This window comes from Lactuca serriola, chromosome 5 (assembly GCF_051521515.1).
Source record: "Lactuca serriola cultivar US96UC23 chromosome 5, Lser_US96UC23_V15, whole genome shotgun sequence".
NCBI lineage: Eukaryota > Viridiplantae > Streptophyta > Magnoliopsida > Asterales > Asteraceae > Lactuca > Lactuca serriola.
The window spans coordinates 194,153,887-194,179,815 of NC_136412.1; positions in this window are offsets into that span (position 1 = coordinate 194,153,887).

Consider the following 25,929-nt stretch of genomic DNA (forward strand, 5'->3'; position numbering starts at 1 on the left):
GTTTTCCTGAGTGGAAGTACAGAATAGAGAAATACATAAAAATGAAAGACTTCAAGATCTGGAAATGCATCATCAAGGATCCAGTCAGAATAACCACTACAGTTGCAGGTCAAGTGGTTGACAAAAAGATAGAAAATTACACTGATGAAGACTTTGAGAGTGTGGAAGAGCAGGAGAAGGCGTTGGCCATCTTGACCATGGCCCTATCACCAGATATTGTTCAAGGTTTCAGAAAGTATACGTCTGCTAAGGCTTTGTGGGAAGCCCTAATTGAGGTTTATGAAGGGAACGAAGACATGCAAGAGAGTCGCCAAGACATGTTGTGACAACGATTCAATATGTTCAATTATGTTCCTGGAGAGACTCTTGAAACACAGCTGCATCGGTTCACATCTCTCATACAGAAATGACTGTGGCTGGGATTTTCTATAAAAAGTTAGAGATAAACAAGAAGCTACTAAATGCTCTCGCAAAATCTTGGGACATGAATGTAGTTGTCATCAAAAAGACTAAGGATCTCAGTCGTCTCTCTCTCTCTCTCACTGAAGTGATGGCAGTCATCAAGGCGTGTGATATTGATGACAAGCAGCGGGAGATCAACCATGTGAACTCATATTCAGCTGCGAACCTTGGCATCTCTTCTAACAATGCGCTTTCATCCTTTTCTTTCTCTTCCTTCTGCAGGTTCATCATTTAATACTTCGCAAGCTCAGATTCATACTTTTCCCACTCAATCAGCTTCCTCTGCACCGACCATGCCTTTCTTGTAGAATCAATCGTTCGTAGCTTCTCAAGCTGCTTCATCCTCAACTGGGGCTTCTTCTTCAAAGGGAAAGGAGGGTGATGAGAATCTTGCACTTGCTTCAGGGATTGTCAATTGCTACAATGCACTCGTAGACGGGGATCTTCCACCCCAACTATCATTTGCCGATCTTGATCAGATTCACCCTGAAGACATTGAGGAGATGGATATTACATGGCAAATTGCCATGGCAGTCTTGAGGGCGAAAGAGTTTGCCAAAAAGACTAGAAAGAACAACTGGGGGATGAGTGCTGACAAGAAGGTTGGGTTAAGCAAGGGAAAGCTGCGATGTTTCAACTGCCACGAGCCAGGGCATTTTGCTCGTGATTGTCCACAGCTATATAAAAGATTAAATAATGATAGGACAATTGTTGCAGTCAGAAACAATCGAAGTGGCACTCAAATGAACAACGAGAAGGCTATGGTCGCTCAGTCATTTAATTGGGAGGATCAGATGCAGGCCCTGAACTTTTCTAGACCTGAAACTGCCCACCTGGCACAAGTTTGTGATGATGCCCCGACAGAGATTGTGGCAGCTGAAGATAAGATGATGGAGCTGTAGTTTGCGTTGATGGTATCCTCTTCACATGAACCTAATACAACCGAGGTAAGTTTACCATCATGCTCTCAAGCTTGTATTGATTATGTTAAAACTCTGCATGAGAAAATTGAGACATTAGGCAGTGAAGTAGAAAGCCTTAATATTCTCCATGAACTTAATGACTCACTAAAAAGGGAAGTAGAAGACCTTAGATATGAAGGTTACCAACTCAGAAAAGGTCAAAAACCACTTAAAGCCCAATTGGAATCCAAAATAAAAGACTTTAGGAGACTTCAAGAAGACTACAGTAATAAATGTGAAAATTATGATTATGTAGTGAAACAGAACGCTGAACTAGTGGCTGAAATTGAATCTTTAAAGGGCAAATTTGAAACAGCTGATTTTGATTTTAGAAAATATGATGTTTCAAGTGAGGTAGTTGCTAATATGATAGACGACTGCATGCAATTTAAGAAAAATCAATCAAAGGGTCTAGGTTATAATCAAGTGTCCCCTCCCTTCAATCATTCATATCAACACAAGCCTTTGTCCAAAGAAGAGATTGCTAATGAACCATTTATGGTTTATGGCAAGCCGTCTGGTTTTATTTCAGGAGGATTTATTAATGTTGAAAGAACTAACATTTTTACTTCTCCTGCAGATCAATCCTTGAATCAGTCAAAGCACGAAGTTGAAGGATATGTTTCTGAAAATAAAATCGAGTCTAAACCTGAAGTTTTAGTTTTGAATAAATACAATATTTTTTCTGATGTTTCAAATGACAATGTTTTTTGTGGTGGTGTTTCTATTACTTCTGATACTGTTTTGAATGGTTTGAAATTGTCTAGTTTGAACAATTTGGTTGACAATTCTAATGTGTGTGATAATAATTTTGAAGAACCACTAGTTTCACAAACTTCTCCATCTAATGTACCGTCACTTGCCTCACAACCTAATTCTTTTTCATGTTCTTATGAGAGAAGAAAGGGTGATAGTATGGAAAACAAATTTGATCAATGTAGCACAAGTTATAACCATAACAAACAAATTTGTTTCAACCGTGGTGATGGTGGTCATATAGCTAGAAATTGTCAAAATCGTATGTTTGTACATTTCGAATTTCCAAGAGGAAAGAATGAATCCAGATGAAGGTCTTTAACTAGAAAGTCCTCTAGAAATCGTTCCCGGAATGATGATTGGAAAGATGATCGGAGTAGAAAACGAGCCATTTTTCAAAAGCATAAAAAGGTTTTTTTATCACAAAGTCCCAGGCAGTTTGATAAAACTGAGTGTGGCCAAGCCAAGTTCGGTTTCATCAAGAGGCAGTAGTGAGTCTTCAACCAAATCTGGTAGAAAACCCACATGCCTTAAGCAAACTGATAGACATTCAACCTCAAAAACACCCGGGACTATTAGAAAACCCAATTATAAATGGCTGCCCAAACTAGCCTCCAATTCATCTTCCGTGTCCTCTAAAAATTCCGAAAATTATCAATCTGAAAAGGCATCGGGGCCACCCAAGAAAGTAATGACCTGGGTTCCTAAATTTAATTAAACCCACACATTTTTCCGGGACAGTTACGGGGAAATGTTGTCAGACCTTGGTTCGTTGACAGCAGCTGTTCCCGGCATATGACAGGAGATATCGCCCAACTGCACAACATTCAATAATTTAATGGGGGATATATCTCCTTTGCGGGTGGAGAAGGTGGTAAAATCACTCAACGAGGAATTGTCTCAAATGGGGTTTTAAGTTTCGAGAATATTAATTTTGCTCCCGAGCTAAAGCATAGTTTGTTAAGTGTTTCTCAGATCTGTGACAAGGGCTATTCTACGCATTTCACTAATAAGGAATGCATGATTCTCAAGCCAGGCTTTGTCATCCTAGAAGAGTGGATTCTTGTAAAATCTAAAAGGGATGGAAATTCCTATATCATTGATATGAATAGCAATCTTCCAGAACAAGTTACGCGCCTTTTCTCCAAGATCTCCGAACAAATTGCAATGCTGTGGAACAGAAGACTAGGTCATGCTAATGCCAAGAACTTGAATCGTCTTGCGAAGAATGAGATGGTCCGTGGATTGCCTGTCAAAGACTTCATCACGTTTGAAAAATGTGTGTCATGCGCACAAGGAAAGCATCATAGAAAACCACACTTGCCAAAACAGGTCAACTCAATTAGCCAGTTGCTTCAATTGCTACATATGGATCTGTTTGGTCCAGTAAATGTCCTCAGTATCAACAAAAGTTCTTATTGTCTAGTTGTGATTGATGATTTCTCTTGGTTTACGTGGGTTTTCTTTCTATCCAACAAAGCTAGAGTTGCTGATTTGATAAAGAAGTTCATTGTATTAGTTGAAAACCAAACTAACAATCGAGTGAAGGCGCTTCGTATCGACAACGGAACAGAGTTAAAGAATTCTGTACTCGATCACTTTTGCGTAGAAAAGGGTATCCTGCATCAATTCAGTTCTGCTCACACACCACAACAAAATGGTGTTGCTGAAAGAAGGAACAGAACTTTAAAGGACGCCGCAAGGACGATGCTGTGTGATTCAAAGCTACCGGTTTTCTTTTGGGCCGAGGCAATAAACACTGCCTGTTATGTTCATAATCGAGTGTTGATCAACAAAGCTCAGATGAAGACCCCGTATGAGATTCTCTATGGTCACAAGCCATCAGTCAGTCATTTCTGTGTATTTGGCTGCCCTTGCACTCTTCTTCACTTAGATGTCAACCCAAAGTTCAATGCAAAGTCCGATGACTATTACTTCATAGGGTATGCTGCTCGCACTACCTATAGAGTCTACAATAAGATGACAAAACAAATTATGGAATCGTATGACGTGCGTTGGTTGGAAAAAAATGAGGCGGACGCTAGAGTGGGTCCGGATTGGCTGTTTGATTACAGATCGCTATTCAAATCAATAAATATGTCTTCGAGCGGCTCATCTGGATCTGTTTCTGGTTTGAAGAAGATTTCTGAAGACGAAGACGAAGAAGTTGTCTACAGACCTCCATCTGCATCCCCTTCTTCATTCAAGGGGAAGTCTCCGGTTTCGTCTGAGGGGAAGTCCTCTGCTATGTCTAAGGGGGAGTCCTTTGCTATTCCTGAGGGGGAGTTGTCTGCTTCACCAGAGAGAGAGTCATCTGTGCAACTTGATAGACCTAAATCTCCAGTCTAAAAGGATACTCCTGATGCTGAAGCTACACCATCTACACCTATGGAGAGAGAGTTCATGCCTAATAACGCTTCCGCAACCACTTCAACCTTTATGGAACTACTCTTTCCTGAATTTATCTCAAATTAGTTTGTGGCAGAGCCTTCTGGAGCGCCTCAATCAGCAAATGAAGGTGGTATCAACATTCACACTCTTCCTGTCTCTCTCAATGATATCAGCCAAGAGATACCTTCAAGACTTCAATGCGATCATCTGATCGATAACATCATTGGTCAGTTGGGCGACGGTGTTAAAACAAGAAGTCAGAGTGGAGATGTTAATACTTGTCTCTACTCTTGCTTTATCTCTCAAATAGAGCCCAAGAATGTTGAAATGGCTCTGAATGAGCCCAGCTGGGTAGATGCAATGCATAAGGAACTGCATCAATTTGAAAAACTCGGTGTTTGGAAGTTAGTTGAGTTACCAAAAGGAAAGAAGTCTCTTGACACAAGATGGGTTTATCGCAATAAGCAGGACGATTCAGGGGTTATTGTGCGAAATAAAGCTCGATTGGTAGTTCACGGGTTTCGGCAAGTTGAGGGTCTTGATTACACTGAAGTTTATGCTCCAGTAGCTCGCCTGGAGGCTATTCATATCTTTCTAGCATATGCTTCTTACATGAACTTTACCATGTATCAAATGGAGGTCAAGACTGCCTTCTTGTATGGTAAGGTGAAGGAAGAAATCTACGTTGATCAACCTCCTGGGTTCGTTGACCCAAAATTTCCCAATCATGTCTACAAGTTGGACAAGGCATTGTATGGGTTACATCAAGCTCCTCGAGCATGGTACGCAACCCTAACAAAGCATTTGCTCGAGCATGGCTATTCACGTGGCACCATCGATCAGACTTTGTTTATCAAGCATGTCAGAAATGATCAAATTCTTGTGCAAATCTATGTTAACGACATCATCTTTGGGTCAACCAGTCCGCAGCTCTGCAAAGAATTCGAAGGTGTAATGAAGAAACGGTTCGAAATGAGTTCGTTGGGAGAAATGACCATGTTTTTGGGGCTTCAGGTTAAACATAATTCAACCAGAATCCTGCTACATCAAGCCAAGTATGTGGATGATATTCTTGAGAAGTTCGAGTTTCACGATGCTAAATCTGCTTCAACACCAATGGCTGAACGACCTCTTCTGACTCCAGATCCTGAAGACGAATCCGTAGATCAGACTCACTATCGATCGATGATCGGATCGCTGATGTATCTTACTGCAAGCCGACCTGACATCATGTTTGTAGTTTGTCAATGCGCACGTTATCAGGCTGATCCTAAACTTTCACATCTTATTGTTGTCAAAAGAATCTTTCGGTATATCAAAGGGAGCCCAAAATTGGGTCTTTGGTATCCGAAGAATTCTGAATTTGATCTTTATGCCTTTGCTGACAGTAATTATGGAGGTTGTGAGCTTGACAGTAAATCAACCTCAGAAGGATGTCAATACCTAGGTGACAGACTAGTTTCGTGGCAATGCAAGAAGCAACACACTGTCTCAACTTCCACAGTGGAGGCGGAATACGTTGCTGCATCGGGCTGTTGCTCTCAAGTTATCTGGATCCAACATCAGTTGTTGGACTACGATTTGAATTATTTAGAAACCCCCATTTATTGTGATAATGAAGCTGCTATTCAAATTGCCAAAAACCCAGTCTAACATTCTAAAACCAAGCACATCGATATTAAAATTCATTTCATCAGAGACTATTATGAATGTTCGCTAATCCGGCTGGAACAGGTCCACACTGATAATAATGTGGCGGACTTGTTCACAAAGCCATTTAACAAAGCTCGTTGCGATGTGCTTGTAGCTTTTCTGAAAATGATTCGTTTTGAGGATTAAGTTTTTTTATCTTATTTTTTTTCTTAATTCTTTAATTCTATTTTCAATTTTATTTTATTTTTATTTTTAATTTTATTTTTTATTTTTAATTTTTTAATTTCTTAGGATAGATTAAATTTGTGCATTTCATTTTCTTTTATTTTTATTCTCACCCATGCACACATTTAGGGGGAGAAATAATCAAAAATCCAAAAATAATAAAAAAATTCCAAAAATCCAAAAACAATAAAAAAAAATACTCAGAAAATTAAAAATATTGCTGACAGTTTTGTTTGTAGGTCTTGTGACGGGAAGTGATATAATCATGTGATAACAGGCAATCTGAATATGTGTAAGCGACTGAATCTTAATTGTCTAGGCTCTATGTTCGATGCGCTGGTAGGCACGAAAGATTTTAAATGGACTTGACTAGGAGGAGTTAAAACTTAAGAAATTCAAGGACTTAACAAACATTGACCTAGTTAGATCCGTTTGCCTAACAATACGACGCTCGGATAGGTTGAGCAGGGAGATATACATGAGAATCTACCGGTCACACTAATGAACCCATATCTAGAACTGTAGATTCAATTTTCCTCGATGTGCGGATTCTGTCCTTAATTCCGGTTGGATGGGGTGACTAGGGAAGTCCGATAAACTAGGTTTGTAGAAGGTTATTTTCTTTCTTTCTGTCTGTTAGTCATATGTTGCCTCCTCTGTGTGATCGAGAGATCCGACCTGGACTATAACATATGTGATTCTATCTCTTTGCATCTTCTCTCTATGCAATTCTTTCTATCTGTTAGCCATATACTGTCTCCTTTTCGTGACTCACAATCCGACCTGGTACACAGTATATGCACCATTCTCTTCTCAATCCCTCTGAAACTTCAGTTAGTCATATGTTTCATCCTTTGCATGATTGGAAGAGATCCGACCTGGATGTACAGCATATGCATTCTAAATCTATCTTCTCTCTTAATAATTGTATGCTCACCCGGTGTAAGGAGTATTTTGGAAGTCCTTGATGGCTGGAGCATATCAGGAAGCGGGAAACACGTTCTAGTACAATTAAAATTGAACACATATAGATTGTCTGTAGATCTCGCTGCTCAATTTAGGTGGACAACAATATCTTTGGTCGTCGTCAGATGAATGGTTCTTAAGGAATATTATCTAGGAACTTAGGATCACATTGTCTTGTCACTTATAGTATGTCCTAATTTTGTCACTATCTCTCGTGTTTAAGTGGACCACAATACCAGCGATTGACCATATCTATTCATGAAGGGAGAGGTACTGATAAACGGATAAAGGTTGTCTAAAAACTTTGATCCCAAATCACTCTTAAAGTTAGCTATTTTTTTTAAAGTTTGTTCATAGTGTTCTTCTAATTTAAATATTAAGGGAGAATTAAATTTAAAAAATCAAAAATCAAAAATCAAAGAAAAATCAGAAAATTAAAAATGCAAAAATAGTGTTATTTCTGTTTTGTTTCTGTTTTAAGTTTTCTTTTAGTTTTGTTTTGTCTTGAAAAGTGATTTCAGGTATAGATAAGACTCATGGAGTTTGTGTTGAAGATTTCTAAGCCAATGCTTCATTCGTGATCATCGAAGAATTCTCATTCGAATGAGCAAGAAATGAAGATTATTCTTTCAACATTCAATTTTTCAACTCCAGAAGCAAGGTGAAGCTGCACTTGAAGATTATGTGACGGATTGGATTGAAGCCTCCTCAATCAATCTGCTGCTATCTATAAACCTGCTGAAGTGATCTAGAAAATTATTTCTCTCTGAAGTTCTCTCTGAAGATTCTCAAGCTGAAAGCGTCATCTTTCACGAATCAGTACATCAAGCATCCTCACCCAATGTGCGTTCAATTCCAAATCTTGAAGAATTGCCAAAGTGCTCAAGATGAAGTCATTCATTGAAGATAAATGTTGAAGCCAAGCTCTCGATGAAGATTGACAAGAAAAGCCAGCTACTTTTTAAGGGGAGCTTGTTGGGTCAATTAAGAAAAGGAAGTTATAAACCAAGGGGGAGATTATTGGGTCAAAATATGGTTTACACTTTGCTTTTCTGGGCAATTATATTTTTATGTAATATTTTATGAGCTTACAGTCTAGTTTACAGTCAGGTGGGGTTTACGGTCAGTGTTTACGGCCGTAAACAGGTTTACGGCTGTAAACCCATTTACAGCCGTAAACCCATTTACGGCCCATGTTCACCAAGCCCATATTCCCTTGTGTATATATAGGTGTTAGGGGTGAGGAGTAGAGTGTACGGCCAAGAGAGAAGAAGATAGGAACTTTAGTGTGTGTTAGTGTGTGTGAATCTTGTGTAAAGGAACTTAATTCTTATCATCAATACATTCAAGATTCATATTATTCTTCTTCTCCTGCTCTTCTATTTGATCTGACATCATCCGTTTGATTGGGATTCCGCACCATCAAACGGATCTGATTGATACATAGGCAAATGAGGGACTTATAGGTTGACAGTAGCAACAACGCCAGTGGTCTCGCCAACTCCATCAATGACACGGGTTACGGATGGCCGGAAGGTCAAGCCAGAGGCTCCAGTGGTGAGGATTTGGGCTTTCCAGTTGACAGCCAAGGAGGCACGTGCCGCACCCGATGTGGCGACGAGTATGATTTCTTCTCCTTAACCTTTTATGCTATGTCGCTATGATTTTGATATGTTAAATGTGTTCTCTGTTTAGGATTGTTCCATATGAACGGTATCCCAGTTCAGGTGTTGTTTGATTCGGGTGCTACCCGATCGTTTGTCTCTCTTGCACTCAGCAAGAGGTTTTCTGAGTCCTCGGGCATGTTAGATTGCCTTCTAGAGGTCGAGATTGCGGACGACCGATCAGTGCGAGCATCAGAGGTCTACCGAGATTGTGTTTTGAGGTTGTTTGAGGAGCGTTACTATTGGATTAATGTCTAAGTCCATAACTATATTTGGTATGTACTTGACCCGACCCGGCATGGTCCATTTGGGTTGCACTTCACCGGCACAATTTATATGGATAATCTTTTGAGAATAGTATATTAATATATTATAAGCTCTAATATATTAATATGGAATCATATTATTTAATTAGTATCGATCAAAACTTAATTTAGAATTAATTAAGTGATCAAAATGAACTAATTAAATATGGATTCTTATATATATATATATATATATATATATATATATATATATATATATATATATATATGGAATGGGCCAGGTTCATTTAGGTTGGGCTAAGCTTTCATGGATAGTCCATGGAGTGTTTAACCCATGGATCATATGAAATGAAAGGTCATGGGTTTAACCCTAGTCTCCACACTATATAAAGATGTCCTTGGTTGGTGAAATTGGCACTAGTGTAGGTACACTAAGAGGGCTAGCCAATTTCACTAGAGAGAATCAAAGTATTCTTATTCTCAAAGTCTTCCAAGGTGTTTTGGTGATTTTTGATTCCACTTGAGGCTTCCACACTATTGGGGCTAAGCTCTTAAAGCTTGAAGACATCAACCTACATCATAAAGGTATGTCATCTAACTAGTACTTTGTAGTATAAGAGCTTCATAATATGCTAGTTAGGATTAAAGCCTTGGAAAGTTCTTATTTGCATGTATAATAGAGAAAACATAGATTCAAGGTTTATAGGGTTGCATGTACACCATAGGAGTGTTAGAATGCTCAAAACCCAATAGTGGTATCAGAGCCATGTTTGTTTTCTTGTTACACTTGCAAAGCTGCTGAAAAAATTGAAGTTTTTTGCTTTCTGGACAACGAAGTCGGCGAGTACATCAGGGGACTCGGCGAGTCCATGCCTTAAAAATGTTCAAAACGATCCAACTCACCGAGTTGGTTCATGCACTCGACGAGTTGGACCCCCAGACAGCACATATTCGACTTTTTTGGATGGAATTGGACTAGGAACATTACCTTAAGATGTTTTTGGACTTATAAACTTGTTTTGATGTGGTAATGTTCATGCTAATCCAATTTCAAAGATAATTGTCAATAGATTCATGTTTTGTATTAGTTTAAAAGTTATGCTAATTACATGAAAAAGTTTGATGTGTATTATCTTGTTCATATGAGTTGCTTAGATTAATAGAAAAGTTAATTGAATAGTTGTTTTCAATCCATTTTAATCTAAAAGTTGATTCTAAAATGTGTTTGTGTAACTTGTCCTCAAGTTACATGAAAAGTCACACTTAAGTTTCTTAAAACTTATAAAAATTGTCATAGGTTACAAAAATGAAGAGTCTTGTTCTCATTAAATGGTTTTATGACTCCATAACTTGTCCTCAAGTTGTGGAGGTTCAAGAGTCTCTTCATTAAATAAAATATGTGTAACCTTAGTTAAACTCATAAAGCTTCCATAAGTTATGAATTATGAAGAGTCACTTTCTTAATTAGATTAAAGTTTTCCATAACTTGTCCTCAAGTTATGGAACTTGAAGAGTTTTTTAATTAAAACTACTTTAAACACATAAGTTATGGAATAGAAAAGTTTTGAAAGGTACAAAACTTGCCCTCAAGTTTTGGAATTTGAAAAGTTTTCTCTTATGAATACTTTAATTCCAAGTTAGCCCTTAGAATTTTAAAAGTTAACATTCAACCCTTATACTTTATAATATTATTAGTTAATATATATATATATATATATATATATATATATATATATATATATATATATATATATATATATATATATAAGAGCAAGTTAGTCTTACCGTTAGTAGGCCTCATTCACGAAGCCAGTCTATAAGGGGGGGGTATAAGGTTACTGCCTATAAAATGGCAGTTTAATGGGTGTCCACTCTGACCCACCGCTTCCTTGACCGGTGGAGGGTCGTTAGCCGAACGGGTAGGACAAGGACTATAATTCTCCCTTTATTAAAAGTATTAATGATAAATACTAAGTAACTAAACATTTTATAAATACCCAATCTTAGTTACTTAGGAAAATGTGAATAAGGTGCTAATCCATGAAATTAAACTTTGCAATTTGTTTAAGTCGGTTAGCGGAGCGTGTGTGGTTAACTGGCACACTAACTCGTATTTAACAAGGTAGGCAAAGGGTAATTTAATGTTTATCATAGTATCGATGGAGCGTGTGTGGTTAACCGGCACATCGATTGAGGGGTAAACACTTAAGGGTACCAAGTAATTTGCATGGTTACTTCACAGCTTGTTTTGTGATCATCGGCATCCCAGTCACAAAACCTGAAGGGCACACTCGAGATTGAAACATGCCATTGAAAAGTTCAATGAATCTCAAAAGAACTAGGAGTTTCAAAACCAATTAAAACCTAACTAAATTATTTCGTTTTCATGGTGGAAATTGGTGAATATTCATTCACCTACCTTCAAATATTTTATAGCTTGGATTACGACATCCCTCTTCCAAGTTATAAAATATTGTGTTGGGTCCTAGCCTTAATATTTCATATTGGGTGTCATATTAAGGACTTTAAATCAACTATCTTGAATATCTCCCAAAAGATGTCTAGTTCAGACATCTATGATCTTCCCAAATCTCTTGGAACTTCACTTCCTCCACCTCCTCCAATTATTCTCCCCAACCCACAAGTTCAAAGTCACTCAAGCCTTATTGGCAAGCCAAGGTCTAGGTGTGATCACATCTTGGAGATGAAGTCACATACTGACAAGCCGGGAGAGTTGGGTGTCAAAGTCTTGAGAAAGTTAGTGGTTCAATCACTTTCTAAGTCACATAGTGAGTTCCTTTGGGACTCCTATGAAACAGACTATGACAAGACCCTTAATGATCTTATCTATTTGCTTGGTGCTGCTGAATCAGCAATGATTTGGAAGGCTACTAAAGCAAATTTGATTAGAAGATCGACTTCCCAAAACTTTATGGACATTGAAAATGGTGACACTGGAAATCCAGAAAAAACATTCTCTTCCCAATGGAAAGGGACCGGCCATAGTCAAATCGGTTGACCAAATGGTAAAGAGAAAGGCTAAGTCTGAGATTATCCCATGTACCATTCCCAAAGGATCCATATGGTTCTATTGCCAAAAGGAAAGGGCATTGGTTGCGAAGCTGCCAAATTTACCTTAAAGATCATAAGGCTAGTATAGTCAATAAGTTTGACTCTACTTCAGGTAAAGTCCACTATCTAACTCTGTTAGGTTCCCAGTTGATGATTCTTAATACAAAATGTGACTCGGTTGCATTTTGATATTTAGCAGGATCAAGCAAAGGGAAGGAAACTTAAAGAAAGAGTATGTTGAATTTGATCGCGAAGATTGTTGGGTCAAAATATGGTTTATACTTTACTTTTCTGGGCAATTGTATTTTTATGTAATATTTATGAGTTTATGGTCATGTTTATAGCTGAGTTTACGACCGTAAACTCATTTACAGCCCATGTGTTATCCGACCCATATTCCTAGTTTAAATAGAGGTCTTAGGGTGAGGAGTACAAATTGATGAACTCGAAGGAGTTTACGGCCAAAGAGAATAAGGAGCGTATGTAGGTGAATCTTTTGTATCTAGAGCTTTAAGTCATATCAATACATACAAGATTCATATTTTTCTTCTTCTCATTCTCTTCTATTTGATCTGAAATAATCTGTTTGATTGGGATTCCACACCATCAAACGGATTTGATTGATACACAGGCAAATTAGGGACTTACAATTGGTATCAGAGCCAAGTTGTATCAGTCAATTTTGTTAGATTTGGAGCATTATTTGATCTTATTTTCGAAATATTTTTGCATTTTTGGAAAGATATCGCAAAAATAAGGGGGGTTTGTTCTTCGTGTTTTTCATAAAAAATGGTTTTTGATCGAGTTTTGGAGCAAAAAAGGGCAAAAATCACTGTTTTTGGTCGTAATCTACGAGGGGGTGGCGGCCAGCAGCTAGGGTTTCCGAGGTTCACGGTCCGGAGTTTGCTGCCCGAAGTTCACGTTTCGAGCTTGCGACCTCGGAGTTTACTGCCGGTCCGAGGTTGCGGTCAGCAGCGTGTCCGAAGTTCGCGGCTAGAAGCGTCCTCGCTAGCAGCTTCCTCGCATTCGCACTTAAAAAAACTAAAATGGAAATTGGGGGTGCTGGGATTCGAACCTAGGTCTCCTAGGTAATAAACCAACGCTCCTTCCAACTCCTCTAGGTTACTGGATGTAATGCTACTTCTGAATTTAATTCATAAACCATTCCTGTCGATTCCAACTTTCACTTTTTAACACTTTTAACCCAAAAATTAAATTTCCTTTACTTTTAAATTCTTTTTTCATAAAAAAAAAATATAAATTAATTAATTAATTAATAATAATTAAAAAAAATAATAGTTTTTTTTTTAATTTTTGATTTTAAATTTTGACTTTGACTTCCAAGTTTGACCTTTGACTTTAAACTTTGACTTTTTCGTTTAACTTTTAAACTTTCAAATTTAATTTTTCGGTTTGACTTTTAAGTTTAACTTTTTAAATTTGACTTTTAAGTTTGACTTTTGAGTTTAACTTTTTAAATTTGACTTTTAAGTTTGACTTTTCAAGTATGACTTTTGAGTTTAACTTTTTTTTAATTTTGACTTTTAAGGTTGAGTTTTGAGGTCTATAATCAAAGGGTTTGACTTTTAAGTTTGATTTTGGGTCTTAGTTGTGCCTTTTAATTGATTTTAAGGTAAACGAGGGAGTTGAAATGAAACAACCCAAAAATACGACCCAAAAATTTCAATTTTTATCATAACAAAACATGAAACCAAGTATCTCATAACAACATCATACGTCGCATGTTTCAAAAAAAACCATGATAAAATACTGAGAGAAAGAAAACTGTATCACAACTATATCCAAACATATCAGCTAACGGAATCAACTCCCAGGACAAAAACTGAAGCTATGGTGTGTGCGATGCCATCATCCCGAGCTCTTCCCTTTGCTTGCGGAAGTACCTGAAACCAAAACTGAAACTGTAAGCACGAAGCTTAGTGAGCTCCCCCAAACTACCACATACCATACAATACATATAAAGCACATACTGGGCCTTGCCCACTGCATCAGACCGAAGTCTGGAACTAGCTGCATCGGACCGAAGTCCGGAACTGACTGGGACCTTGTCCTCTGCATCGGACCGGAGTCCGGAACTAACTGCATCGGACCGAAGTCCGGAACTGACTGCATCGGACCGAAGTCCGGAGCTGACTGGGACCTTGCCCCCTGCATCGGACCGAAGTCCGGAACTGGCTGATCATGGCATAACATAACACATATCAACTAATATAAACACATATACTGCATACTGCATCGGAACAGATTCCGGAACACATAACACAAACATGCTTGAATCACAAAGACATCAAGCACTCTAACTACTGCATCGGACTAAAGTCTGGGACTACTGCTAACTACACGGGCCGACATTGAGGGCGTAGACCCGTTCCTACTGAAAGGAAACTCACCTCATGAACTGGCTGTTGTATGAATGCCTCTGGAAGCTAACTGCTGCTGCTCCATTATCTCCCCGGCTACAAATCCATAAACACACTCAATCAAATGCTACACACTGCACTGGGGTAAAATGACTCTTTTACCCTTGGTCAAAGTCAACTCTCTCGGTCAAAGTCAACCCACAGTTGACCTGACTCGCCGAGTTGGGCCGCCAACTCGCCGAGTCTCTAATCTCACTTCTCAACCCTACTCGTGGCTACTCGTCGAGTATGGCATCGACTCGACGAGTATCCTCTCGATCTAAGAACTCAGACAATCTGCATCTGACTCGCCGAGTCATATGAACAACTCGACGAGTTGTTCTTGAGCTAAGAATATTGCCTTGGACTCGCCGAGTTGTATGAACAACTCGTCGAGTCCCTCCATTACTGATTCTGCCCTCCAACTCACTGAGTCCACTCTACTACTCACAGGCTTCCACTCGACATCACTCAAAAAGGGAAAAATAGGACTCGCGACTTGACTCGCCGAGTCGTTCTTCCGACTCGCCGAGTCACATCCATGCAGCTACTCTAAACTCGATTCTGCTTGAATCCAGCGCCTAAAACTTATAGATCTGGGCTTCCTTAGCTCGATTAGCACGTAAAGATTCTATCTTTACGTGCCCATAAGCGACCAAGAAGATAATAAGACTCAAAAAGCATAATAAAGGCTAGATCTAGGGTTCTTACGCAAAGCATCTTCAAAAAGGCAATAGATCCGGGCTCTACAACTCCTAAATGAACAGATCTAGGGATCTCTCGACCTATTAAGGCATCCATACAACTATAAGGTTTGGAAAATGCATCAAACTAGCCCTAGAAGAGTTCTAATGGAGGTCTAAAGCATAAAACAGAAGGAATCCGAGAAATACCTCAATGAACTCTGATTTTGCCCTTGGATCTTTGCTCTACACCTCTTCTCTTTGCTCCTTTCTTCTTCTTCTTCTTCAAGCCTTCAAAATCCACACACAAAAGCACTTAAAACAATAAGGGATGGATTAGGGTTTTCTCACAGCTCTCTGAGGGTGAAGGAGGCGAGTTTGGGGCACATAGCATTGCTTATATAGTGAGCAACCCGGGGATTTAGGGTTTCTTCCAGGCAGGCAGACTCACCGAGTCCCGAATATGGACTCACCAAGTCGCCGACTAACACGTGCACAAAAACTCGACCCTACTCGACGAGTCAGGCGATAGACTCGCCGAGTCCCTCAATAAAACTTTTAAATAAATGCCACAAGAACAACATACCAGAGATGGGGCGTTACAATTCTCCCCCACTTGTCTCAGACTTCGTCCTCGAAGTCTGCTACGGCTGAATCTGCAAATAACTCCGGGTAGTGCTCTCTCATTTCTTCCTTAGCCTCCCACGTCAATTCAGACCCCTTCCGGTGCTGCCACTGCACCTTCACTAACTGAATTCCCTTGTTCCTCAAGGTCTTTGTCTTCCGGTCCAGAATCGCCACCGGCCTCTCAATATAATTCAGGCTGCTATCAACCTGAATATCCTCTAGGGGAACAACTGCTGACTCATCCACCAAACACTTCCTCAACTGAGACACATGGAAAGTGTTGTGGATCTGGCTAAGCTCTACAGGAAGATCCAACCGATAAGCAACCCGACCCACTCGAGCCAAAACCCTGAAAGGACCAATGAACCTGGGGCCTAGCTTGCCCCTCTTCCGAATCCTGATGACACACTTCCAGGGTGAGACCTTCAGGAGGACCATATCGCCCACCCGGAACTCCAAGTCTGAACGCCTCCTGTCGGCGTAGCTCTTCTTCCGACTCTATGCAGTCTGCAGTCTACTACGGACCTGCTGAATCAACTCGGTCGTCTTGAGCACCACCTCTATGCTCCCAACGACTCGCTGACCGACCTCGCCCCAACAAATCGGGGTCCAACACTTCCTCCCATAAAGCATCTCAAAGGGAGGTCGATCAATGCTCGCATGATAACTGTTGTTATATGAAAATTCCGCTAACGGAAGATACGTATCCCAACTGCCACCGAAGTCTAGAACACATGCCCTGAGCATGTCCTCGAGGGTCTGAATCGTCCTCTCGCTCTGCCCGTCTGTCTGAGGGTGGAAAGCGGTGCTGAAATGAAGATGAGTACCCATCTCGTCGTGAAACCGCTTCCAGAATCTGGATGTAAAACGGACATCTCGGTCTGACACCACCGATACCGACACTCCATGACGTGCCACGATCTCCCGCACATAGATATCGGCTAACTTTTCTGCCGATATACTCTCCTGGATCGGGATAAAATGAGCACTCTTCGTCAACCGATCCACTACTACCCATATCGAATCTACTCCTCGTGCGGTCCTGGGAAGCTTGGTGACAAAATCCATGGTGATGTCCTCCCATTTCCACACGGGAATATCTAACGGCTGCATCTTGCCGTGAGGCCTCTGGTGCTCCGCCTTGACCTTCCTGCAAGTCAGGCATCTCTCAACATACCAAGCGACATCCCGCTTCATGCAGGGCCACCAATAATCGGGTCGAAGATCTCTATACATCTTCGTCGCCCCTGGGTGGATAGAAAATCGAGACTTATGAGCCTCATCCATCAACACCTGCCGTACTCCACCCCAGTACGGTACCCACACTCTCCCATGAAGTGTCAGCAATCCCCGACTGTCATAATCAAACGAAGCTACTCGGCCCACTATCCTTTCACACTTTTGCCTCTCCTCCTTGAGGCCCTCAACCTGAGCCTCCCTGATCCGTTCCAACAACGGAGTAATCACTGTCATCCTCAAACACAAATCTCTGATAGGGGCTACCGACACTTTGCGGCTTAGGGCGTCGGCCACCACGTTGGCCTTCCCTGGATGGTAAAGGATCTCACAATCATAATCCTTCAGCACATCCAACCACCTCCTCTGCCTCATGTTCAGACTCGGCTGATTCATAAGGTACCTCAAACTCTTGTGATTCGTGTAGACAGTACAACGGACCCCATAAAGATAATGCCTCCAAATCTTGAGGGCAAACACAACTGCCCCCAACTCTAAATCATGGGTAGGGTAGTTAGCCTCGTGAGGCTTCAACTGCCTCGAGGCGTAAGCTATCACATGGCCTCGCTGCATCAACACTGCTCCCATACCTGTGATTGAGGCATCACAGTAGACTACGAAGTCCTCTACTCCCTCTGGCAAGGTAAGGATCGGAGCTTCGCACAATCTCTGCCTGAGGGTCTAGAACGCTGCCTGCTGCTCAGGCCCCCAACGAAAAACCACCGACTTCTTGGTCAGTCGGGTGAGCGGCACTGCTATCTTGGAGAAATCCTGAATGAACCTCCGGTAATACCCTGCCAACGCTAGGAAGCTCCGAATCTCAGATGGAGACTTCGGGACCTCCCACTGCATCACGGCCTCTATCTTGGCCGGATCCACCAAAATACCCTTTTGGTTGACGAGGTGACCAAGGAACTGCACCTCGCGCAACCAGAACTCACACTTGGAGAACTTTGCGAGGAGTTTCTCCCTCCTCAAAACTTCTAGCACCTCCCTCAGGTGCTCCTCGTGCTGCTCCTGCGTCTTGGAATATACCAAGATATCATCTATGAATACTATCACTGACCGATCCAGCATCGGCCTGCACACGCGATTCATGAGATCCATGAACGTGGCTGGGGCATTGGTGAGCCCAAATGGCATCACCACAAACTCATAATGACCATACCTGGTCCTGAAAGCAGTCTTCTGCACATCCTCATCCCTAACCCGCATCTGATGATACCCGGAGCGTAGATCGATCTTGGAGAACCAAGACACTCCCTGAAGCTAGTCAAACAAATCATCTATCCTTGGAAGTGGGTAACGGTTCTTCACCGTTACCTTATTCAGCTCCCGGTAATCTATACACATACGATGCGACCCATCCTTCTTCCTCACAAACAGGATCGGCGCTCCCCAAGGCGAACTGCTCGGCCGAATGAAACCCTTGTCTAGCAGCTCCTGCAGCTGCATAGACAACTCCTGCATCTCATGGGGAGCTAGGCGATACGGTGCCTTGGCTATCGGAGCCGCACCAGGAATCAGGTCGATCCTAAACTCAACTTGCCTCTCAGGAGGTATCCCCGGTAAATCCTCGGGAAATACATCCGGGAAGTCTCGCACTATCGGAACATCATCAACTGTCGTCTTGCCCTTCTCCCGGGCATCCAAGACATAAGCTACATAACCAGCGCAACCCTGCTTCCCGGGCATCCAAGACATAAGCTACATAACCAGCGCAACCCTGCTGAAAATAGCGCCTCGCCCTTGCGGCGGAACAAAAGGTTGGTCCGCGTTGTGGCCTCTCGCCTTGAATCACTAACTCTCCCCCACTGGGAGTGCGAACCCTCACTAGCTGAAGCTCACAATCAATCACCGCCCCATTGGGGCTTAGCCAATCCATGCCTACAATAACCTTATTCCCTCGCAGGGGAATAGGAACCAGGTCCACCGAAAACTTCTCGTCAAACAACTGAAGAGAACACCCTCTATGCACTCTGGCGACCCTCACGGTCCTGTCATCTGCTATCTCAAGCTCTAGTGGACAATCCAGCTCCCCTGGAGCTCTGCTAAATCTCTTGCTAAGCGCAAGCGATACGAATGATCGGGTAGCCCCCAAATCGAATAATACCATAGCAGAAATGCCTTTCACAGAGAACGACCCTATATAAAACATACAATCATAAGCAATAATCAATCAATAATAATAAAGAGATGAAGGGAAGATACATACCCGTCACCACATCAGGAGTCGCTCGCGCCTCCTCTGCTGTCATCTGAAACGCCCTACTCTTCGCCACTGGCGCCGCGGCTCGGCCCTGCCGGCCATCTGTAATCCTCAAAGTAGCAGGGGCAGGTGCAGCCACCTTCCCTACTACAACTAAACTCGGACATTGGGACTTTTTATGTCCCCTCTGATTGCACTGAAAGCAAATTAGATCTGATGCTGCAACGGCAGTAGCAGGGGCGTACAATCCCTGCTCAAATGCCCAGTCCGACTGCACTTGTAGCAACCGGAACTCCCTGCCTTGCACACCCCCTCGTGCAATCTCCCACACTTGCCACATCGACCGTGGCTCTGCTGACTCCTGGATCTGTGATCAGAAACCTTGGGCTTTTTTCCCGAACTGCCTGTACCCGAAACTGCCTCCGGTTTCCTCTTCTTCTCCATCTCAAGATCAATCTCCCTCTCCCAAGCCCTAGCAATCATGTCATCCAGCGTTTTACAGCTGGACCGACTCACAAACTGACGGATATCGCTCCGCAACATCTCATGATAACGGGCCTTTTTCATTTCCTCATCGGCCGCATATTCAGGAACAAGAAGAGCCCTCTCCCTGAACTTGGCGGTGATCTCCGCCACGGTCTCTGTAGTCTGGGTGAGGTCCTGGAACTCTCTGGCTAACTGCTGCACCTCAATAACTGGTGCAAACTCCGCCCTGAACCTGGTAGAGAAATCAGCCCAGGTCATGGCATCCAATGTTGCATCATCTCCAATGGTATGTCCGACCTCCTCCCACCAATCCCGTGCCCTGTCCTTCAGAAGACAGGACGCCAATCTGACCTTGTCCCCCTCAGGACACCTGCTAGTGCGGAACGCGTTGGCCACATCCGCCAACCATCTAGTACTCGCTATGGGGTCCCGCGCCCCATGATAGTATGGAGCTCCACATGCCCTGAACTCCCTGAATGTAAGTGTACGCGACCCCATCATGGCCGCCACCTCGGCACGGAAGGCGCCCAATCTCTCATCCATCAGCTCTAGGATACCCTCCTTGATCGAACCGAAGATCACAGGAGTCTGCTCTAAAATGATACGAGTAATCTCTGAAGAAAGAAACTCTCTGGTCTGCTCATCCATGCGCTCGTCCCTCGAGCCTGATCCTGATCCCTCCCCGGCACCTCCACTGTCGGCTGCTGTCCTCGGACGCAAAACCACCATTCTGAAACACATCATAGCAACATCAGAAAACTGAAATATCTCAAGGAATCATTGATACTACTACTAGCTTCCTGGTCTTGTCTCGACCTTCCTTGATTCGAGTACGGATCCTCTACTTTCAGTAGTACGGGCCCATACTACCTTCCACATCTATCCGTACTTTCCTCAAGAACTTCCTTGACTCCACCAAGTCACTTCTACTACTACTGATCTCTGCTACTCTCATCCTAGGCTTGCCCTAGGGAAATCTCTGACTCCACTCAAACCAGTCCTCAGCTGCTGAAGGCCTCCTTGTAATGCTAATTAGCCACCACCTGAATACCATCACATGCAATGAGGCTCGGATAATCCTTCGAGTAAAAGACTCGCCCTACAATGGTTGGACTCAGACAAGAGCTGCGCAATAGGGCCAAATCCAGCACTCTGAGATTATTCAACCCTGCTCACATGTGATGTGACGTATTCACCTAATGGCTAACTCCCACCACTCAGAGTCCCACAAAGCACAAAGCAAGCAGCATTCGGATAAAGGAAACATACTCATGCAAAACTATTCTCATAACAAGAAACTGTACTAGCATACAATGCTAAGCTCGCGCTACCAGGCATAACCTAAACAGGCTATCCTACTGTTGTCTACTCAATACTAGCATGCAATTCTCATAAAGCTGTAACACATATAGCAGGCACATAAGGCATCCTCCTAGATCCTTAGTCCTATACTAGCATGCTGTTCTACCGAAACTGGAACAACTAATCATAATAATAAAACTTGTATTGGTAATTTGGGAGTACTTACTTGAGCTCGGCTGATCGCATGCACCACACCCTTATCTTGTTTAAAAATTCTTTTCTTTCTAAGTGCTTTTCAAAATTTCATCCGAAAACATTTTTCTTTTTGAAAATCTTTTTATCTTTCCCTTAGTTTGAGTTCAGATGCACCCGGAGGTGTATCCGAATCCCTCAAACCAAGGCTCTAATACCAACTTGAAACAACCCAAAAATACGACCCAAAAATTTCAATTTTTATCATAACAAAATATGAAACCAAGTATCTCATAACAACATCATACGTCGCGTGTTTAAAAAAAAAACCATGATAAAATACTAAGAGAAAGAAAACTGTATCACAACTATATCCAAACATATCAGCTAACGTAATCAACTCCCAGGACAAAAACTGAAGCTATGGTGTGTGCGATGCCATCATCCCGAGCTCTTCCCTTTACTTACGGAAGTACCTGAAACCAAAACTGAAACTATAAGCACAAAGCTTAGTGAGCTCCCCCAAACTACCACATACCATACAATACATATAAAGCACATACTGGGCCTTGTCCACTGCATCAAACCGAAGTCTGGAACTAGCTGCATCGGACCGAAGTCCGGAACTGACTGGGACCTTGTCCCCTGCATCGGACCGGAGTCCGGAACTAAATGCATCGGACCGAAGTCCGGAACTGACTGCATCAGACCGAAGTCCGGAACTAACTGCATCGAACCGAAGTCCGGAACTGACTGGGACCTTGTCCCCTGTATGAACAACTCGTCGAGTCCCTCCATTACTGATTCTGCCCTCCAACTCACTGAGTCCACTCTACTACTCACAGGCTTCCACTCGACATCACTCAAAAAGGGAAAAACAGGACTCGCGACTTGACTCGCCGAGTCGTTCTTCCGACTCGCCGAGTCACATCCATGCAGCTACTCTAAACTCGATTCTGCTTGAATCCAGCGCCTAAAACTTATAGATCTGGGCTTCCTTAGCTCGATTAGCACATAAAGATTCTATCTTTACGTGCCCATAAGCGACCAAGAAGATAATAAGACTCAAAAAGCATAATAAAGGCTAGATCTAGGGTTCTTATGCAAAGCATCTTCAAAAAGGCAATAGATCCGGGCTCTACAACTCCTAAATGAACAGATCTAGGGATCTCTCGACCTATTAAGGCATCCATACAACTATAAGGCTTGGAAAATGCATCAAACTAGCCCTAGAAGAGTTCTAATGGAGGTCTAAAGCATAAAACAGAAGGAATCCGAGAAATACCTCAATGAACTCTGATTTTGCCCTTGGATCTTTGCTCTACACCTCTTCTTTTTGCTCCTTTCTTCTTCTTCTTCTTCTTCAAGCCTTCAAAATCCACACACAAAAGCACTTAAAACAATAAGGGATGGATTAGGGTTTTCTCACAGTTCTCTGAGGGTGAAGGAGGCGAGTTTGGGGCACATAACATTGCTTAAATAGTGAGCAACCCGGGGATTTAGGGTTTCTTCCAGGCAGGCATACTCGCCGAGTCCCGAATATGGACTCGCCGAGTCGCCGACTAACACGTGCACAAAAACTCGACCCTACTCGACGAGTCAGGCCATAGACTCGCCGAGTCCCTCAATAAAACTTTTAAATAAATGCCACAGGAACAACATACCAGAGATGGGGCATTACATGAAACATGAAAGAGAGTCATCAGGATATGTTAAGAGAAAATTTCAACATTTTTGATTATATCCCTGGAGAAACCCTCGAAACTCAGTTGCAGCGATTCACTACACTCACTACTGAGATGAATATAGCCGAGATCTTCTTAACTAAGTCCGAGATCAACAAAAAGCTGCTAAATTCACTTCCGAAATCGTGGGATATGAACGTGGCTATCATCAAGAAGACAAAAGATCTCAATCATCTTAGTCTTGCTGATGTTATTCAAGAACTTGATGTTTTGAAGTGTAGAGAAACAATGACTTCTGAAAACATTCCGGTCACTGAAGTTACATGTACTCTAGCTTGTGAAGCCACGATTAAATTTCTTCAGGAACAAATCGATTTATTTAAAAGAGAAGTTGAGGACCTGAGATATGAAGGACATCAACTCAGGAAACGACAGAAACCCCTGAAGGCTGAATTAGAAGCAAAAACCAAGGACTTTAGGAAACTTCAGGAAGAGTACAGCAACAAGTGTGAAAATTATGATTATGTTAAGAGACAACTTGCTGCTGTAACTGAAGAACTTGACGCTTTAAAAATGAAGTGTGGAAAAACTGATGTCAGTTTCAAAAATTATACTGCGTCAAGTCAGACAGTCGAGTCCTTATATGAAACCCAATTAAAACTCAAAGAAAATCAAAACAAGGGTCTAGGGTATGATAGTGTACCTCCTCCTTATAATCATAACTACACATCCATCCCTATGACACAGGACGAAACTGACAGGGAGGCACATCTTTGATATGGCAAACGAGCTGGATTTGTGTCAGGAGGAGTTATTAATGTTGAAGATACTAATGTTGCTACTTCATGTGCAGGTAAAGTAGCAGAAGATGAGAACAAGGAGAAAACCATTGAACAAACCAACATCTCCTTGAAGTCTAAATCTGTTGCTTCGAACTCAATTGCTTCTGATCCACCTGCCGTTGAGAAATACAGGCCACCAATTCCAACGAAACAGAGTTCTTGTGGCAAGTGTGCATGTGGGAACAACAAGAGACAAGGCAAGGATACGCCACCAAGGGCAGGAAGAAATAACTTCACAGTGAAGAAAAAGACTTGTTTTCATTGTGGAACACCTAGACACATTGCTAGAAATTGTCCTAATCGCGCATACGTTCCCTACTATGCACAAGGGTGGCAGAACGCGCCAAGAGGGAGATACTCCAAAAGAAACCCCCCAAGGTCAAGTTCAGACAATGCTGATTGGAACACGCAGAAGGCCAAGAATCAATCTTCCAAGGCCAAGAATCAAACTCCAAAGGACAAGCATCCGAATCCCAAGGGCAAGAAGGAAATGTCAGCCAACAAGCCCAGTTCAAGAGATGCTCCTGTGAAGCCAAGACCAGTTAGGTCAAAGTCATCTCGGCAGTCGGCTTCAAGTTCCAAATCAAGTACTGAGCCACCCATAGGATCGAAAAAGAAATGGGTTAAACCCAATTACAAATGGGTTCTAAAGGGTCACTCTCGCAAATCTCCTAATGCTTCTAACGTTTCTACATCTTTTGTTTGTGATAAACATGATATGTCATGGGAGAGAGTATCGTGCGTTGATGACAAAGGTCGACCCAGTTTCAAAATGGACTGGGTTCCAAAGACCAACTGATCCCGCTCTGTGTCGGAGCAGCTATGGAGGCATATCATTAGACTTCGGTTTGTTGTTAGTGGCTGCTCCTGGCATATGATTGGGGACATCTCTCAACTGTATAACATTCAGACTTTTGCTTGAGAGTATGTGTCCTTTTGCGGGAAGGGAAGAAAGGAAGGGACCACACGGGGTTAGTGCTTAATGATATGAAGAATTTTCGGATCTGTTTTGAGATTATGCTTGCTGTTCTCGGACCTTCTGAATGCAGATTCAATATGTGAATTACGGTTTGAGTTTTCTTCTCTATACTCCTGAGTTTTTCTTAAGCTGATTCGCTTTAAAGACTAATTTTTTTTTAGGATAGTTTAAATTTGCGCATTTACTTTCGTTTCTCTCCTATACACAAATTTAGGGGGAGAAATAAAAACAAAACAAAAATTAGAAAATAAAATAAATCAAAAATATGGTGTTAACGGAATGTGCTTGAGGGAGATGTTTTGGGAAGTGATATTATCTAGTGATAACAGACAACCTGAGTCTGCGTAACGTACCCAAAGTTGAAGGGTCTATGCTCTGGTTTGATGCGTCGGTAGGCTCGAAAATTTTTAAAATGGACATGACTAGGCAGAGTTGAACTTAGGAAATTTATAGACTTGACAAATATTGACCTAGTTAGATACGTTCAGCCTGACAATACGACGCTTGGATAGGTTGAGTAGGGAGATATATATGGGAATCTACTCGTCACATTAAATGAACCCGTACTTGGAACCGTGGTTTAACTTTTCCTCGATGTGCAGATTCTGTCCTTAATTCCGGTTGGATGGGGCGACTGGTAAATTCCGATAAATTAGGTCTGTAGAATATCATTTTCGTTCTTTCCTTCTGTTAGTCATATGTTGTCTCCTTTGCGTGACTTCCAATCCAACCTGGTACACAACATATGCAACTCTATTTCTCTGTAGGCTATATATATATATATATATATATATATATATATATATATATATATATATATATATGTGTGTGTGTGTGTGTGTGTGTGTGTG